At 43.9% G+C, this 6,000-nt stretch overlaps 1 non-coding gene across 1 annotated transcript; it reads left to right on the forward strand.

The window, feature by feature from the left end:
- The first annotated feature begins 1,524 nt into the window (after positions 1–1,524).
- Positions 1,525–1,631, forward strand: LOC123388874. The gene has a single exon (XR_006603394.1). It is a non-coding gene; the product is annotated as a U6 spliceosomal RNA (small nuclear RNA).
- The last annotated feature ends 4,369 nt before the right edge of the window (positions 1,632–6,000 follow it).

Raw genomic sequence — 6,000 nt, forward strand, 5'->3', positions numbered from 1 at the left:
AAGTCACTCGCGCTGGCCTATGCTTAAAGAATGGGCCCCTACTGGCCCAGGCTTTCCTCGCCAATGTCTCCCTGCTCCTTCCCACCACGAACTGTCCTCTTTGGCCTCCCAGAGACTATGTGTACATATCCCCCCTCTCTTCTAATGTCACCTGTCTTTGGGCGCCCCCGTTGGCGGACAATGGCTCTAATATTGACCTCGGGGCTATTGACCCCAGCTACTGTGACCAAAACACCACAGTAAACAATACTCAACTCTGCCCCCGCAATGCCACTGTATTCGTCTGTGGGGACGAGGCATTCAGCTTCCTCCCCACTAATTGGACTGGCCTTTGTGCCTTAGCTTGGCTTCTGCCAGATCTCAACATTATCAGAGCCTTCCAATTACTGCCTTCGATTGTCTCAGAGGGCGATCCAAAAGAGCCATCCAGGCCATCCCCATCATGCTGGGATTAGGGATCACTGCGGGAGTTGCAACCGGCTCTGCCAGGATAGGTACCTCTCTCCACTACTATAACACATTATCCCGACAGATGATTAATGACTTGGGTGCAGTCTCAGAGACCATCCTTGACCTCCAAACATAGATGGACTCGCTGGCTGCGGTAGTCCTCCAAAACCAGTGAGGCTTAGATCTATTAACAGCCGGAAAGGGAGGCATATGTTTGTTTTTACAGGAGGAATGTTGTTTCTTTGCCAACCGGTCGGGTATTGTACGAGACAAAATCAAGAAGCTACAGGAGGACCTAGAGAAGCGCCGCCACGCCCTGATGACCTCCCCCTTCTGGACAAGCTTTAATGGCTTACTTCCCTTTCTCCTCCCCCTCCTGGGGCCCATCCTAACCCTACTTCTCCTGCTGACCTTTGGCCCCTGTATTATCAATAAGATTGCCCGATTCGTCCAATAAAAGAGTGGAGGCCATTCAACTCATGAACGTCCATGTTCAATACCAGAGACTGGCCACCCATGACGACGAGTCCTACGAGGGGCCCCATCAATAGTCTCACGACCTATGGCGGATGGGATTCCTTGCAGGAACAACCCACGCCAGGTCAGGGACCAAACCCCCATACAGGCATGATATTCAATGATGGGTAAGACCGGTGGGGGATGCAGAGCAACCTAAGACAGGGGGTACACCAAAGCAGTGTGATTCCCCAATGACGGGTAAGCCTGAAGGCCCGCCGCCGGTGACCTAAGAGAGAAGTCATGCATACAAAAACAAAAGGGGGAGATGTTGGGCCCCAAGAGGCTAAGATGGCGCCGGGTGGCCTTCTCTTCCGGATCGGGAACCCACATGGCCGACCACAAAGGCGCCAAAGTGGCGGTTTCGGTTTCTCATCAGTTTGGTTTCCCGCGAGCCTCCAGCCCCTGCAGGGCGTGTCTCTCCCAACTCCCGCCGACATGGCACATCCCCATTGGCCCCCACTTTGCTGACCTCACTTCCCTTCCCTCACCCCATATAAGCCGCTGCCCTGCTCAATAAAGCGAGATCCTGCTTTGACAGACAAAAAAAAAAAAAAAATGCTCGCTTCGGCAGCACATATACTAATATTGGAACGATACAGAGAAGATTAGCATGGCCCCTGCGCAAGGATGACACGCAAATTCGTGAAGCGTTCCATATTTAAAAAAAAAAAAAAAAATTACTAAAAATATATATCTTTGCATCTCCTTTTTACATGTTTAAAGAGTATGAGAGAGTGTGATTTAGATGAGTCAAGATTGCACAGCAAATAAGCAACTCACTGGGGACATGTCCACCACTCCCACTGAGCTAATTTTCTCAAAGGAGGACAATGGTGTCCTTTCCTCAGAATCACTTTAAGTTCCCACTTAAAATGTTGTCTCATGGGTGTGGTGTATAAAGAATAAATCTTGAAAAACTGATAAAAAATAAAATTAAATTAAGATGTTAAAAACAAATAAAATAAAATAATAAAATATAATCTTGCCTCCTATATCAATACCAGAGCAGCAGAACTCTGCTGAATTCACAGTCTTCCTGCCCATGGGGTTCCACTGCTGCTTTCCTGAGGTGCCCCAGGAGGAAGCAAAGGGAGCAAAGATAGCACAGAGAATCAAAAGCAGAGTAGGAAAGTGGGACCAATGCCATGGAGTGTAGACTTTATGACATGTCAAGGTTGGGCAGAAAGATAAGGCAGAGGAAGGACTAAAAACATCCTTGTTAATGCATCTGCCCCATCGCTCCCCAAATCTCCATGACACAAGTCGTGGTCACCCTCTTCCATGCTCTATCAGCTGTCCTACCACTAAGTGTCCTCACCCACATCAGGGAAATACAGGGGCTTGAAGAAGAATTTCTACTGTTGCAAAAACATCACAACCGAGCTACCATGTCATATCCAATTTAAAAAGAGATAAAACTACATACAAAAATTAAGAAGTACTTTGGGGAGGGTATGTGCTATGGTGAGTGCTGTGAAATGTATAAACCTGATGATTCACAGACCTGTATCCCTGGGGATAAAAATACACTACATGTTTATAAAAAAATTTAAAAAATTAATAAAAAAATCAAGGACTAAATCTTGAGGCAGCAAAGTGTATTGAGATAACTATCTCTTATAGTTGTAACTATAAATAAGGCTTAAAACAATAGTGTTGGGGCGCCTGGGTGGCTTAGTGGGTTAAGCCGCTGCCTTCGGCTCAGGTCATGATCTCAGAGTCCTGGGATCGAGTCTCAGCAGAGAGCCTGCTTTCCTCTCTCTCTCTGCCTGCCTCTCCATCTACTTGTCATTTCTCTCTGTCAAATAAATAAATAAAATCTTAAAAAAAAAAAAACAGTGTTAGTGAGATGTAATTGGATACCATATAATCCATCCATGTAAAATGTAGAATTGATGAGTTTTAGAATACTCACACAGTTGTAAATCCATCATGAAATTTCAGAATCTTTTACCTTTAAGAAAATCCACTCCTATTTAGGCATCACCCCCAAACCTCCATTCTACCACACAAAACTCCAGCCCTGGCCATCACCCCCAAGCCTCCATTCCATTACACAGACACCCAGCCCTGGGAGTTACCCCCAAACCCCTATTCTACCACACATGTACACACACCCACAGCCCCAGGCATCACCCCCATCCTACATTCCACCCCCGGCCCTAAGCAATCAGCTACTTTCTGTGTCTATAGATTTACTTATTTAGGACATTTCTGTAATATTCTGATAAGTGTTTTTCATTCCTGTGATTTCTCATGCCCTTGGAGCTTCACTACTGAGGCTGAAGCTTCTGTTCATTCAGTGGTGCAAAAAAAAATCATTCTTTACCCTGACCGTTATTTCTAAGCACCTACACAGAGTACCTTTTCACAATTATTTGTGGTCGGGGATGTACAGGACTCCAGGGTGTGGCTCTGAAGCTGGCATCTGTGGGGTGCCTCCCTCAGCTGGGATTATCTGGCCAATTCTGTCCTGCAGAATCCAACTCAGGGGCCCTGACTTGCTGTGGTGCTCTCTGATGGCTGCTAGAAAAAGGACACCTGTTCAAACTTTTCAAACCCAGGACTCCAGAAGCAGAAAACAAAACCCAACAGGAAATTGATGTGGGAAAAAAAGGCAGAAGGAAATGTAGATAAAATTAAATGCCCTTCTAACATGCAGTCCATTAACAAATACTTGAGGCAGGCAGAATATCATGCTCCTTCATGAAGCTCCCAAGTCTGTTAGTGACTCTCTAGAGGGAAAACCCACCTCAGCTTGACCACAGCCAACCCTCCAGGATCCTGTGAGTCTTTATTTGAAACCTCTTTCCTTTACCCCCACCCTTTACCCCACCTCAACCCCAAGGTATCGAATCAGATGCTCCTCACAATCATGGGACAGCAACTTTTCCTGCCCATGAATCCCATCCCCTTACTTTAATAAAACCACCTTTTTGCACCAAAGCCATCTCAAGAATTATTTCTTGGCTGTTGGCTTTGGACCCCAACACCAGTATTCAAAAAACCCATCAAAATGTCCACTTTCCATCACTTCCTCTCCCATGTCAGGAGCCTTTCCACAGAGTCCTGTTCCCCCTCACTACCTTCATTCCTTTCAAGGGACTTTTCATCTTTTACCTTCTCTTTTCCAGCCCCCAAATATAGTCTACTTATGGCTGATGTTTCCTGAGAGGCCCCAGCAGTGGAGCACACAAAGAATGAGGCAAAGACCCGCATGAAGTCACTGTAAACCATGCCAGAGACAAGAGGACTGGAGAGACAGAAGCCTTAGCTGTACAAATGGCTGCAAAATTTACATTCACTGTCAGATGCAGTCTCTTCTCAGACATTAATCATCAGTATTATTAGCAATCCACATGACACAATAACCACAGCAAGATCTCAAGTGTCAATGGGCAGACAACTAATCCTCTCACCCAAGGCCAGAGGGTTAAAGAAGATAAAGCCAAGTATCTAAAAGGCAAAATCATGTTCTCAATCTTCAACAGCTAGTTGGTAAAAACTTACAAAATATTGTTTTGCTTTTTAAAAACACAATATTGACCATATAGCATAATGTGATTTTTGTTTTTTGTACTATTTTATCTTTGTGATGGTAAGTAGAAGAAAAAAGTGAAAACCTAATGACTGATTTGCCCCCTTGATGATTTCAAGCCTGTCATTTTCTCTTCACCTTTAGGGGGGGAAATGAACATAGATGGTTGAGTTTGCATATGACCTCAGGAACACACATAAAATCATGACAGTGACTACTATGGGGACAGAGGATATATAATATTTAGTATTATGAATGTTCTTATACAAGTACACATAAAATTTAGAATAAATAACATAAGAAATCATTTCCCCTGGATCTCAGGGTCTGTTCTGCACATCTTCGTCTTTTGTCCATGAGGAGAAAAATACTGCATTTTCAACACAGACCTTGGGCAGAGGAAACCATGACAGGGAACCAGGCTGAGGACAAGACTCCAAAGACCCACAGGATTTATTGAGGCTTATGTTGACAGAATTCCTTTATGAACAAAAAAAGTCAGGTATAAGCAGCTTTGAAGAAAACCCCATGGGTCCCCATCACTGATCTTTCAGAGCAGGTGCAAATAAGCTCCAAGGTGACAGAGAACTCACCACAGAGGACACTCAGATGAAAGGCTAATTTTCATCTGGGAAGCAGTCCCAATGGCCTCATCAGCCAAGGGGAGTCTTTCTGGGATAGGCAGAAAATTTCCAGGGCCATTATTTCTCCTTGATTCTGTGCACCAAGATGCTAATAAAAGCATGTCTCCAATCCCAGGCCCTCGTCACAGCTATGGTGTTCTGGATGTCATTTACCTTGCTGCTCATGTGGTAACCAAACCTGGGCTGAAATACCATACCTTAAAATGCTGTGAGAAGGAAGTGGGTACCTAAGTGATGTCTTTGGGAATGGCGAGGATTTGATAGACTCAGGGAGGGAAAGAGAAAGGAACACATTCCAAGCACATACTCAAAAAGGGTTGAGATTAGTGTATGTGTTTTCCCTGCTCAACAGTTCTCTGCATTTTCAGGAAATTCAGAAACTGGTATCTGTAGTTAAGGGTAGAGCAATCTGGTATTTGCTCTGAGGGTCCAATGTCAGGGACTCGCCACAGCATGTAGACATATAGCTTAGCCAACTGCCACAGAAGAATGAAAATGAAAATGGGATTGGGCATGAATTTACATGAGTAAAAGTGGAAAAGTAAGATGCATTTATTTTGTCAATAATATTTCATATTGATTTGATTAAATGCTAAATCATTTAATATGTTAATATTTTTAAAATTAATAACAAAAACTATAGGAGGTATGCATTGACAGTGCAAAGAAAGAAGAAAAAAAGAAAGAAAAAAGAAAAAGAAAGAAAGAAATGGATGGATAGTGTCCAAACTCATTTTATGAAGCAACCATTAGCTTGATCCAAAAAGCAGAGAAAGATCCCATTGGAAAGGAGAATTACAGACCAATAAACTTGATGAACAGGAATGCCAAAATACTCAACAAGATACT

Source organism: Mustela putorius, unplaced genomic scaffold, assembly GCF_011764305.1.
Source record: "Mustela putorius furo isolate JIRA1106 unplaced genomic scaffold, ASM1176430v1.1 tig00003914_pilon_pilon_pilon, whole genome shotgun sequence".
NCBI lineage: Eukaryota > Metazoa > Chordata > Mammalia > Carnivora > Mustelidae > Mustela > Mustela putorius.